Below are 14,798 nucleotides of genomic sequence, written 5' to 3'. Positions count from 1 at the left end.
GAATAGAATAGAATAGAATAGAATAGAATCGGTAAGCGACATGTTTTGGAATAGCACACATACCATCTGTCAGATATCAGTGAAATATTACAGGTGTCATGAGAATCACACCTGTATCTGTGACACAACTATGCAAACAGCACACACACACACACACACACACACACACTCTCTCAAGGGAGCAGTTAGGAAACTAGCCAATCAGAAAGGCTTTCTGCCTGTCAATCATTTCTCTGGAGTTATTCATTTCTGAGAATCAGTTCGAACAGTCTGTTTCAAAGAATCCATTTAAAACACTGATTTGTTTGTTAAAGTATTTTAAAATAGATATCAAACTGGTTAATTTAATTTATAATAAATAAAAGTATTTAAACACATGACCATTCAAAAGTTTGGTCTGTATTTTTTTGGGTAGGGGGACATTAAAAGACATGACAAATAAACCTTCAAATATTATAATTCTTTGAGTACACTTATTTATAAAAAGATATAATGCATTGCAACGTACATTATGAATACCTTTATAATGCATGCAGCATTATATTTAAAAACTTTAACGTTTTACCAAGTTTTTATGTTTTTGATAGAAGTCATAGAGAAATACAGTAAAAACTGTAATATTTTGAATTATTTCAATTAAAAAATAAAAAATAAATCAATTTGAATATGTAATTTATTCCTGTGATCAAAGCTGAATTTTCAACATCATTTCTCCAGTCTTCAGTGTCACATGATCCTTCAGAAATCATTCTGATATACTGATTTGCTGCTCAAAAAATATTTCTGATTATTATCCATGATGAAAATTGTGATAATTTTTTCAGGGTTCTTTGATGAATAGATCAATAATGAATAGTTCAAAAGAACAGTATTTATTCTATTTTAAATAAATACTAAAATAAAGAAAAGTCTTACAGAGGCACAAACTTTTTAATGGTAGTAATGTATACCAAAAAGACTTCCGCTATAGACAGAATATCGCATAACCAATAATGTATTACGATATGATCTTAACAGCTATATCACCAAGCCTAGTTGTGAAACGTTCTCATCATTTTTGCCTCAATCAATCATAGCGCGCTTTTATAACAAACAGCCAATGATATGCCATCATTGCAGTGCATAGTGTGAATAAATGTTTGTGCTCATAGATGTCAAGTAGAGAGAAGTCAAGTCTTAAAGACTGAATGAGAATCTGAGGTGCAGCATATTGACATTTCCTGACTCTATAATGGTCAATGGTTCATTTTAATGGTCAAATCCCTATTTTATACGTGTCCACATAAACGCTCTCATAAAAGACAGACGATTTGAAAACTGCTGGTTGGAATCTACAATAGGTAGTAATTATTAACACCCTGAAATTGTCCTTTCTAATCATTAAGTCAGCCAGAATGACTCTGAACTAATAACCTAAACGATCTAACAGTCTAGAAATTCAGCCAAATGGAAAACATTTCCCTTTGAGATTAAAACAGCATGTAAAACATTTTTATTGAAGGCAGGCAGTAACGAAGGCAACACACATAGTTAACAAGGCAGCGGACTAAACCACACCGAGCAGATATCCACGGGATCTTGCTCGCACAGTGGACATTGTGCATGTGGTTCTCATTTATGGCTGCTGGTTAAATGAGCACCATCAGTAGCTGTAAAGTGCAGTAAAAATGGAACAGCAGAAGAATATTATTTAATTCTTGTCCATGATTTTGTTGCATGCCTTCATTTTTAAAGTCTTTGTTAATTTAATAAAGACTAGTCTATAAGTTTAGAATGGTAATATACATAAGTATGTGTATATTTATTGTCAAAATATAGTTTGGAATAATTTGATTTTTACCATTTTCATTTTCAAATTTTACCATTTTACATTATTTTCACCAGGGCTGCATTTATTTGATAAATAATTCAGTAAAAATAACAATATTGTGGAATATTATTACAATTTAAAATAACTTTTTTAGTTATGAATGTTTTCTTGGTGTAATTTACTAAATTGATGCCAAGCTGAATTTTCAGCATCATTACTCCAGACTTCAGTGTCAAATGATCCTTTAGAAATCATTCTAATATGCTGATTTGCTGCTCTTATTTCTTATTATACAGACAGACACATAGACATGTGCAAGCATTTTACATTATGTACTGTAAATTGAAAACAGAAGTTTTAGTGGATAGCATGAGAATATTCAACCTATCCATTTGTGAATCCTTTTCATGTGACATTTTTGAGTTTTTTAGGTTTTTCTTCGAACACTTTGCCAGCTTCATAAAAATGCTTGAATAAAAAGCATGCAATCTGATATTTGAGATGCATGGTCATCACATTCTCAGTGCAATGACAGCCTTTAAAATGCATTAAACGTCTATTCATGACCAGACAGAAAAGTACAACCAGACATTAAAATGCAATAAAAAGCATTTAGAGTTTGACGCAAATATGATGACAAAAATGTGAGATTAAGAAAGAAACAAGTTGCTGTCGTTAGTAAATAGTTTTTAGGGTATTCTAATATAAATATAAATATAAATATAAATATAAATATAAATATTAAAGTACATTTTATATGTATGTGTGCTGTGTATATTTATTATGTATATATAAATACAAACACATGCATGTATATATTCATGAAAAATATGTTATCTTTATATGTTAAATATATATATATATATATATAAGAATATAAATATATGCATGTAAATACATGTAAATATTTTCAAAATATTTACTGTATGTGTGTGTATTTATATATACATAATAAATATACACAGTACACACACATATATTATGTAAACAAAAACTTTTATTTTGGATGCGATTGATCACGATTAATCGTTTGATTCATATAAATATAAATATAAATAGCAGACACTTGTATCCAAAGCGACTTACAAATGATGACACTCAGCTGCTCTTAATTGAGTAAATTGAATAAATATAAATATATGAGTTTATAACAATGAAGGTTCCTCGTGAAATAGACACTGTTAAAGAAAATACAAAAAAAAGCTTACAAAAATCTGCTATTTGCATATTCCATGAGACCAACCAGTGAGATTAATCATCACTTAGTGAATTCATGCATTGCTAAAATTGTATGCTAAATTGCTTGGTATTTAGCTCGACTTTTCAAAAAAAAAAGAGGCAAATTACAATCTAGTAATTGCATGGTTCATCCACTTAGAGCAGCCTGGTGTTAAGTGCTTTGTATCAGGTTACAACGCTGACACGGAAACCGTCCAGTTTATTGATCTTCTAACCTGTGACCTTTGGGTTCCCAGTCAAGACCTTTAGCCACATCATCTCATCCTCACACTTTGAAGTGTCCACGCAGCACTTCCACGGTTCTTCCATTCCTTCAAACCCTAACAAGGGTCGACCTTGTGACCCTACAGCCCTTAAAGTTCAGTTGAAAATGACGCTCGAGACTAATGCAAAAAGGATCTTCAGCTTAACAGACGAGTTTATGAGATCGTATCTCAGCATGATGCGCACAATAAAGTTGAAATACACGCCAGTGTTTGGGTCGCTACGGTAGGTTCAGGAACAAAGGTATGAATTCAGTGTAGATCTATTACAGTTCCTCCCACGTTCTTTTAAAACACCAGGATGTGGACATATAAACCTGCGATTGAATTTCACAGGCTTTCCTCCAACATCTGGAGAAAGTTTCTGGAAAATACCTTGTGTGGCTAATGCTAAACTGGCTACAGTTCACTGCACATTTGCTTTGCTACTTGTGACTAGGACTGGTGGTGTGGTGTATGTACCACATAACAGAAATCTGTTAAGCTGCAGATGATCTGCAATACCATGAATGAAGTCAAATTCAATGTCATAATTATGACATAACATATCATAATTATGACTTACTATCTCGATGTTGACTTCTCAAAGGTCATGGTTATGATTTTTAAAAAATCTTAGACTATCCTAATTTAGACTTGTCATAATTGAGTTTCTATATCATAATTTAGACTCATCTCATAATTATGACTTAGTATCTCAGAATTTTACATTTTGTAATTTACATTTTGTCACAATTATGAGTTATCATCTCATAATTTACACTTGAGTATAATAATAATGACTTTTTATGTAATAACTATGACTCAGTATCTTTGACAGTCAGAATTTTAACTGACATAATTAGGCTTTTTGTCATAATGAGTTTATTTCATCATTTAGACTTTTCTTCTCATAATTACGACATTGTCTCAACTGACTTTTTCTCATAATTATGATTTAGTATCTCAGAATTTTAACTGACATAATTTAGACATCTCATAATTATGAGCTTCTATCATAATGTAGATTTTTATCTCATAATTATGACTTAGTATCTCAGAATTTTGACAGTCAGAATTTTAAGTGACATAATTTAGACTTTTCTTCTCATAATTATGACAGTGTCTCAACTTTGACTTTTTATCTTATAATCATGATTTAGTATCTCAGAATTTTGACTGACATCATTTAGACTTTTCATAATTATGAGTTTTCATAATTGTTGTCATAATTTAGACATTTTATCTCATAATTATGAGTTTCTATCATAATTTAGACTTTTTATCTTATGATTATGATTTAGTATCTCTAAATTATGACACATAATTTAGACTTATCTCATAATTGAGTTATCAAATTTCAGATTATCTCATAATTATGACTTAGTATCTCAGAATTTTGAATGACATAATTTAGACTTTTTATCTCATAATTATGGGTTTTTATCCAAATTTAGACTTATCATCTCATAATTATAACCTTTTCTCTCATAATTATGAGCTGCTATCATAAGTTAGATTTTTATCTCATAATTATGATTTAGTATCTCAATTTTGACTGACAATTTAAACTTAGTCATAATTCAGATTTTTTTTATAACATGAATTGGACTTATTTTATAATTTAGACTTTTTATCTCATAATTATGGGTTTTTAATCCAAATTTAGACTTATCATCTCATAATTATGATTTAGTATCTCAATTTTGACTGACAATTTAAACTTAGTCATAATTCAGATTTTTTTTACAACATGAATTGGACTTATTTTATAATTTAGACTTTTTATCTCATAATAACGGACATAATTTAGATATTTCGTTTTTTATCTAATTTTTTAGACTTTTCATGTCATAATTTGAGATGAAAAGTGTCTCAACTTTTGACATTTAGTCAATTTCTGCTTTTTATGTCATAATTTAGACTTTTCATCTCATAAATATGATTTACTATGTCATAATTTTTACTTTTCAGCTCATAATTACACTTAGTATCTTATGACTTCTATGTCATAATGATTTATTAAAGCATTACTTTTTTTTCTTAGGTGGCAGAAATAACTTCCATATAAAATAAAATGAGCAAATTTATGTCATGTTAATTACAGTCTCCATATAAGACTTAAAACTGTCCACCCCTACTTGTCACTTAATCACAAAAACAACTAAGCAATTTGTAAAGACATTGAGGAATAAATAGATTATGCATTTAAGAATATTATAAAGGGAAATCCTCCTCCTGCAACACAAATCTGGATTTTCTTTAAGTTATGATCCAGAATTACTGTATCTTTATTAGTTTTCCCTCTACTGGCAACAGAAAGGGAACTTTCCCACCTGGAAACAGGGACTAGGAATGTTGGCCTCTGTTTTCCAACATCTGTTTTGCCTGGTCCACAGCAAAGACTCTGTGCATGTGTGTGTCATACGCGTTTAGACTAGAAGAGCTCCGGCCATCAAACGTTTTAAGCGTTCAGTAGATTCCACCCCTAACAAATATACAATTCAATGGTATACAGAGTCTATAGCTTAAAGATAAACTATCCACTGTAACTCTATGACAGGAAGTATCAATCTACACTCAGACTGTATGCTGTATATGTGAACACTCTAACATGTTTAGTCCACTGCCAGTTGGCGATTACAAGACTTTGATTGATGTCTACACCGAGCACACTGCCATATGCTGTTTTCCTTGCTGAGGGAAATAGATTTTGTATTTTTCTGGGTATTAAAAGCTTTCTATAGAAAAAGCATAAAAGTATTGTTATGATTAATATCATGGTATTATTATAACTGCAATAAAAACATCTTATAGATAGTCTAAAGCTATTTAAATCATTATAGCAGGGGATTGTTCAACCAGATCTATCTGGTGGCTTTTTAATATTTATGAGGTAATTTCAGTTTCTAAATAGTGTGCAATTAATTAATTAATTAATTAATTAATTAATTAATTAATTAGCCGTAGTTTCACAAGTAGTTTTCAATAATGACATCAGGGATGGATGGATGGATGGATGGTGTGTTCTAAGACATGAACCACATTAGCCAAAATGTAGAATTACTATAAATTTTTACTATATGTTGATCTAAAGCCATGTGTATATATATATAATTAAAAGAGAGGCAGGGTTAGAAGTGTGCCTTATTTTCTTGGAAGTGAAAAAACAAAAAACAAAAAACAAAACAAAACAAAACAAAACAAAACAAAAGTGTGAATAAACAACTCATGCCATGAAGCATCGCAAATGATACAATAATATATCATAAAAATAAAAAAAAATACAAAATAAAAATATTGACTTGTAGTCACTGAGTAAAAGTATAGGCAAAATATTTTAAGTTTACACATATAGAAATATATAAGTCGTATATAAAAACGTGAATTTGCATTGCTTCATGGGAGAGGTTGCTGCAGAGCTGATTTGTATGGGCCACCAAGTGTAACCAATTTCATGAACTGAATGAATTATGTGACACGAAATGCATGACAAAATGCAGTTACACTTTAATGCATTTTGCACACAGAAAAGATGTTCGAAGTCATAATCCTGAAAGGCAAACACCAGTTGCATTTCATCCATGAAAAAGCACCTAATTCTAAACCAATTATATATAATTCAAATAATACTACTACTACTAATAATAAAATACTGTTTGATATAGAACTGATACTGTGATATTGTTGCAAGCAGTTATATCTGAATAATTCTACATGGAAATATACTTTATTGTCCTGCGAATCAATGCTTTCCTCATTAAGGCAACCTCCAGAAATCTCCAATTTCACTGACCTGCTGAATACTTCCAGAACGTTTTCAGTGATGATGATACCATCAGAGCACTGCCCCTACGTGACACTTTCCCTTAAGTAAGTGAGAAGTTTGACAGTGAAACGGATACACCAGACATGAATTCTCTCGTCTTCAGTGGCCGCTTACCAAAGCGAATGAGTGATTCTCACACTAAAAAAAAGAGCCTGGAAGTGATCCATCAGCACCAGGCCATCTGCACTACGGGTCCATATGCGACTCAGACCTGTCTGTCTAGACTCCCTGAGATTTATGGGACGTAGGCGCTTATATCAAAGATTCCTCATGGGAACACAGACCCTAGAACACACCGTATAACTGGTTTGCAGTGCAGCTGTTCAGACCAGATCACTGTTGACATCCATTTTATTCAGCAACACCTGAATGTACTTGACTAGAATGAAAAGTTGCACTTGGACATGATTTAGATTTCTTTAGTTTTTATCCTAGCATCAAATAGAAAGACTTGTTGACATCTTAAATGTTTAGAACAGCGTACTTCTCACATTGTTTTAGCAGTATGCAGCATATATACTGTGGAAAGTATACAACATTTTTGCATGTACGATATAGCGCAAAATGGGCTGTATATACACCCAGAGCACACTGCAAAATACTGTATAAGAAAATGCAATATTTAACTGATGAACCAGATCGTATCTTGACTCATTACTTGATCAAACTGCCAACAGTTAATACATTTTCACATTGGCAGAGATTTTATTTATAATTAGATTTTTTTGTATTTTTATAATTTCATTTTTCCATTTTCATTTTAGTTAAAGTTTGACATTTTTTGTGTGTTTTTGTAATTTAAATATTTTTTTAATGTCTATATATTGTAGTTTTTTATACATTTTTTCTTTAAATTTTAGTTTATTTATACACTCTAAAAAATGCTGGGTTGTTTCAACCCAACTTTGGGTCAAATATGGACTAACCCAACTGTTGGGTTACATTTTTTACATTAAATTTTTAACCCAAAAGTTGGGTTAGTCCATATTTGACCCAAAGTTGGGTTGAAACAACCCAGCATTTTTTAGAGTGTAGTACATCAAGTTAAACTAAATTAAAATGAGAATTTTTGCCTTGTCAACTAGTTGAAAACTAATTTTTTTTTTCTTTTTTCTGTTTTTAGTTTCTGTAGTTAATTTAAAAAGTAGCAATGAGTAATGCAATGCTTTTTAGAGAGTAATTAGTACAGTAATCTAATTACACTGTAGAAGATGTAATTAGTAGCTAATTAATTACCTTTTTAGAGTAACTTACCCAACACTGTTTGTAGTCCTCTAAATGATAAGTCTAATATATTAGTAAAAATACTATAAAATATAACACTGCATGACACATTCATTCTCATTTTCTAAACTTCATGAGTTCTCTTTATTTTTCACACTCTGACAATCTATTCAAACACAACCTGGAATAAATGAATTGACCATTATCACATCAATGGCAGATTGGTCTACCAAAAACAAAAACAAAAAACCCCCTCAAATTTCACACTCATACAATGTTCTTTTGCTTTTTCTTAAACGAAGCCCTGAGGCCGTGGGTCGGTCTCACTCCAGCTGTCCTGACAGACCCAGACACCTTCCATTCTCTCTTTCTCTCCATTCCCATCATTCCTTCCACACCATCACAGGAGGAACCGCACAATACAGAGCATCATAAACCCCCGTCAGCCGCTGACCTCCGACAATTTATGCCCTTTCATTTCAGCTGGATGGAGAAGGGGGCTTGACTCTTTCCTCAGGTCTTAAACCTCAAACGCTCACCTCAAACGTCCCACTGTGCTCACCTGATGCACTTCCATAAAGCTGCAGATAAAACTGCCAGGGTAAAAAAAAAAAAAAGACCATCTGGTTTTTAGCATGAGCTTCAGAACATTCAAATTAATCACAGTAATTCATACCCAATACATTCTGCATTATCATACAGAGTGATGATTTGTAAACCACAAAAAAGATCACACTTGTGTTTAATAGTGTGGTAGAAGTCAAAACACCGTGTACTGTCATTTATGGGGCCACTGAGTGTCATCAAAAAAATCTCTACTTTCCGCTTTCCAAAAATACAGCACATTTTCCTCATATAAAAGCATGTGTTGCATCAATGATAAAGGCTTCTTTCCAAAATCAGGCAACTACTTTTTAAAACCTTAAAAGTAACTGATTTGAAACACTCTACATAGATAAAACTCAACAATGCAAACCAAAATGAGAGTCCTGTGTCTATAATATGTGACCCTGGAGCACAAAAGCAGTCTTAAGTCGCTGGGGTATATTTGTAGCAATAGCCAAAAATACATTGTATGGGTCAAAATTATTGATTGATTAGTAATATGCATTGCTAAGAATTCATTTGGACAATTTTAAAGGCGATTTTCTCAATATCTAGATTTTTTTGCACCCTCAGATTCCAGATTTTCAAATAGTTGTATCTCGGCCAAATATTGTCCTATCCTAACAAACCATACATCAATGGAAAGCTTATTTATTCAGCTTTTAATTTAAAAAAATGGACCCTTATGACTGGTTTTGTGGTCCAGGGTCACATATTGATTTCTCAAGTGAAAAGTCATCTAGTCTGAATCAGGAGAGAAATTTGCACAGATCAAGCACTGCTGATGGATTTTGATGTGATGGACAACAGGAAATGAACTTTTTCACTGTAGGAAGCGTTATTATTGATTATGGACACATATTTTGGCCAGAAGTTGATGCTTTTGGCTTCACAAGATGTTAACTGATGGACTGGAGTGGTGTGGATTACTTGTGGATTACTGTGATGTTTTTATCAGCTGTTTGGACTCTCATTCTGATGGCACCCATTCACTGCAGAGCATCCATTGGTGAGCAAGTGATGGAATGCTAAATTTCTCAGAATCTGGTCCCATGAGGAAACAAACTCATCTACATCTTGAATGGTCTGAGGGTGAGTGCAGTTTCAGCTATTTTTCATTTTTGGGTGAACTATTCCTTTAAGACTTTTTCTATATAGATCACTAGGTTATGCCCCCCCCCTCCCTCCCCCATTTTATTGTCTGTTGGGCAAAAATCACCAAGCAAACCTCACATCAACAGACCACACAATTTGAAGAATCACTCATATCCGTAACAAACAGTGCAGGACGAGTTGTACACTACAGTTTAACACAGAGTTTTGAAAAAAAAAAATCAGTAAGTACTAGCTATAATAATAATGATTTGCTAAAGCAAGAGTCACACATTAAATAGTAATGGTCTGTTTATGCACCTGAACCTCAGAAACCACAATGCCTGGAGTCTTTCACTTAAATACATACACACAGAGCAGCTGCTTCGTACTGATCATTCTCTCCTTTCCACAGGACCAAGTCATTTTCAGGATGTTCACTCATGTCATATAGACATGCACAGACTGACAGATGGATACGTGCCTTTTGCCAGGTGATATCAAAGTTAGACACCGCACTAGTTTCTGCCTTTCATCAGTCTTTCAGAGTCTCTCACATGAACACACATGTACATGCTCACTGCATGAAGATGATGCCTTGATATCTCATATATACTTGAACATGGAAACTTTCACAACCCATTTAATCTCTGTATGTGCACTGTACGCATATACAGCACACATTCATTGTTGAAATATTCAATAGTACCTGCAATATATATTCAGATTTGCCTAAATAAAGTTACATTTCGATATGAACTCAAAAAGTTCTCATTACTTTTCCCAACTAAAAACCAATTGATGCATGCTATCCGCATGCCCTTATATAACTTCTTTTAAGTTATATAAGAAATTTCTGAAACAAAGTTGATACCTCAAATAACAGAGAACTCTGAGAAATACATTATTCCTCTGGGTTCCAAAAAGAATGATATCTCTTTAATGTCTCAATTGTTTCTCCAACACAGCAATGGGATTAAATGGAGAGCAAATGGAGTCTGCATGCTTCTCCTATAGTATCAGAAGAGATCTTAAGGCCTCAGACTTGTCAAGAAGTTTACAAGTCTGCAATCAAAAGTCAATATGGTTATTTCAACTCATTATGAGAAACATTTGAGACAAAGTTGATTCTTCAAACAACTCAGAACGCAATTGAATCTCCTCAGCAGAACTTCTGAGAAAGAACATTTTCTTCTGGGTTCCACTACATTAGGAAGAAAATAAAAATGAGATCTCTTGAATGACTCAGCTGTTTCTCTGCATGAAGAGCAAAAGGAGTCTCCTGAGAAATATAACCTATTCATTTTACATGCATCTCCTGTAGTTTCAGAGGAGATCTTAATGTCTCAGACTCTGCTCAGACCTGCCAAGAAATCAAAGTCTGCAATCTCAAAATTAACTTAGTAGTAGAAACATCTGCGATAAAGGTGATACCAAAAGTAGCATAATTAAGAACTCAACCTCCTGAGCTATGAAAGAGAAATCTCTAAGCAATAGAAGTTCTCCTATGGGTCAACAGCAGAGTGAATGCAAAGTCCAAAAAAAGCACTGCATCCATAAGAAGAAAAAAACGAGTGAAAATAGAAATCAGAGGAAGTGGATAAAGATACCTGTGACGATGAATGGAGCTTCCAGTGCCTCCCTGCAGCCGAGCAAATCAGGTGCAGAAGATGCAAATCAAACAACAGCGACGAGGTGAGGATGTCCAGCGTTCCAGACCTCCAGCTTCCGTCTGTCTCCGTCTCTCCACGTGCTGGAAGATCTGAGAGCGTCCGTGATGTATTCCACAGCCGAGCCTCTGGGCTGAAGTGTGCGAGAAGGAGAGAGAGAGAGACTTTAATATGAGAGACTTCAGTCAGAGAGCTGTGAATTACAAGGACTGCCCTTAAATAGCCTTTCCACGAACTCATACACGTTCTCTCTCTCTTTCTCCTACTGTTCATCCCTCCTACTACTTTGAGGTGTTGAGATGCCTACACACTCAGCATATATTACCCATACTCTCTTCTCCCTGGAGTGAGAACATACGCCTATACGTACCAGTTCAAGAGAGTTTCTACAGAGACATAAGAGCAAACAGAATATTGAATAATCCTACCATTTTAATCCGAGTGTGCTATGAAGATATGCACAGAAACATAAAGAGGATGAACTAAAAAACAGAAACTGTAAGAAAGCACACCTGGATATGGGAGTCTGTTTCTTGATCAGCAAATCAGCAAATTAGAATGATTTCTGAAGGATCATGTGACACTGAAGACTGGAGTAATGATGCTGAAAATTCAGCTTTGAATCACAGGAATAAATTATATTTTAAAATATATTCAAATAGAAAACTGTTATTTTAAATTGTAAAAATATTTCACAACACTACTGTTTTTACTAGATTTTTTTGTCAAATAAATGCAGAAAAAAAGTGCATTTTTCAACAGTTTTTTCTAACTCAACATCCTGTTCACTCAGAATGACAGATTACAGAAGTAAAAATGTTTGCAAATAAAAATACAAAAATCTGTAAAAATATTTATTGAAATAAGTTATTTTTATTCAGTATGGATGCATTAAATTGTGACAGTAAAGACATTTATAATGTTACAAAATATTTCTATTTCAAATAAAAGCTGTTCTTTTGAAGTGTATTCATCAAAGAAACCCAGTTCAGAGTTTCCACAAAAATATGCAGCATATTTCGGTTGTGCTTTCAACATTGATAATACTAGGAAATGTTTCTTGCAAATCAGCATATTAGAATGATTTCTGAAAGATCATGTGACACTGAAGACTGGTGTAGTGATGCTGAAAATTCAGCTTTGCATCACAGGAATAAATTACATTTTAAAATACACATATTTTAAATTTAAATTTTAAATATATTCAAATAGAAAACATTAAAAAACATTTAGAAATAGAAAACATTTTTTTTTATATTTTTGTTGCTATTTTTTATTATTATATATTTTTAGATCAAATAAATGCAGCTGTCGTGAGCAGAAGAATCTTCTTTTAAAAAACATTTTAAAATACCTTACCAACCCCCGACTTTTGAACAATAGTGTATTTATGACCTGTACGATCTACTGATTTCCTATGAAATTCCAAAAATCAACTATGATCCTACAATTTTTCTCACTGAACATGCTGTTGCTCTCAGACATAGAGATTACAAAAGTAAAAATGTTTCCAAATGACATGCAAACTTTAACATTTCAAATATAAAGAAAATGGTCAAAAAATAGAATGGAATTATTTGTAACTCTTTGAAAACCAACTTGGCCAGATATGCTTCATCTGATGCCCATGCATGACAAAAAAAAAGTATTTCCCACCATAGCAGATACTGAGACGCATGAAGATGCAAATCAGATCTTGGGACCAAAAGCCAGGGACATTTTCCGAGCTCAGTTACAGCTAGATGCACATAACAGACGCAGAAACACAAAGAGCATTAAGAAGTTGTGTTGAGACTGTGTTGAAAACGGTTTTATCGACTGATGCAGCAGTAATTATCAACTGCAAGCCAACACTTTCACTTCTAGTTCTAACAGGTTGGAAAATGACTGAAAGAGACATTTTACAGATAATTTAAAAGTTTGTTTACTATTTTTCTGAACAGATGCCACTGCACATGACATTATAACTGACATATAACATCAACAAGCACTACTTTCTGGTCAATCAGCCACCTGTTTGCAATTATCACATCAACTGCACTCCATTTCACCATTTCCACGTTGCTTAAATGACAATCAGGGTGAAATCCCTGCCAAAGTATAATAATCTACTGTGCTGTTTCTTCAGAAAGTGTGCCGAACTCACACATGTAGTTTGAAATCTTTCCTCATTCGCAGATGCCCAGAGGGTCAGCGTTGTAAAGAGTTTTGTATCAGATATTTTCTTATCTATATGGTTCATTTGCATGCTAACTGCATTCAAGACTCAATCTAAATGCAAGTTGATATTTTGATGTGTTAATCCCAGTCAAAACCATATGGCATTGCAGTGCATGAAGAGTTTTGCTAAAAAAAATATGGCACTTTACTTTCCACAAATAGGACTTGAAACTCAACTTTAAACACAGCCCGGCATCTTGAGAAAAAAAAAAAAAAAGTAATATTACCTCATCTGATGATGATGCGTTCAAAAGAATCAATAAAACCTTTCCATCACGTACAATTTGATCACTAAGAAAAGTGTCAAATGTCAAAAGTTTTGGTTTTAATGACAAAAAAGTATTCAAAATGCATCATTTACAATTTTCAATCTGCAACAGAGTGTGAAAATATGTTAAAATACCCCAGTAATATTTAAAAAACTTTACAACCCTAGTGAAAAATAAATAAACTTAAATGTATTTGAAATTCATTTATTTCAGGTTAAGTATACTACAAATACATTTTTATATTTATGTACTTAATAAAATGTCCTGCAATTGTACTTTTAGTATACTAAACTGGAATACTTACTAAGTCTGCTAAATTGGAACAACTAATTTTGTACTTAATGCACTTTAATTGTGCAGAAGTAATGCTGAAGTACAACTAAAGACATACATAAAGTGGAACTATTGCAAGTATACTTCAGGTACACTTTAAATATTTTGCATTTAATGTCTGATAATATTGAAAGATCACACAATGACATTAAAACACATTTTAGACTTAATATTAAGAAAAGTGCATTGTGCACAAGTACACTCTAAAAAATGCTGGGTTAAATACAACCCAGTGCTGGGTAAAATAGGGACAAACCTAGCAAT

General features: G+C 32.8%; 1 protein-coding gene across 1 annotated transcript in view; it reads right to left on the bottom strand.

The window, feature by feature from the left end:
• Positions 1-14,798, bottom strand: part of LOC107725145 (tenascin-like) — a 99,609-nt gene that overhangs the window by 62,067 nt on the left and 22,744 nt on the right. Inside the window, 1 exon segment of the mRNA XM_016534307.1 lies at positions 11,653-11,845. The gene's annotated coding sequence lies outside the window, so the exon portion shown is untranslated.

The sequence above is a fragment of the Sinocyclocheilus rhinocerous genome, unplaced genomic scaffold (assembly GCF_001515625.1).
Source record: "Sinocyclocheilus rhinocerous isolate Xijiao unplaced genomic scaffold, SAMN03320098_v1.1 scaffold1295, whole genome shotgun sequence".
Lineage (NCBI taxonomy): Eukaryota > Metazoa > Chordata > Actinopteri > Cypriniformes > Cyprinidae > Sinocyclocheilus > Sinocyclocheilus rhinocerous.
Note: the sequence above shows the minus strand (reverse complement) of the source record. Positions and strands in the feature narration are given on the sequence as shown.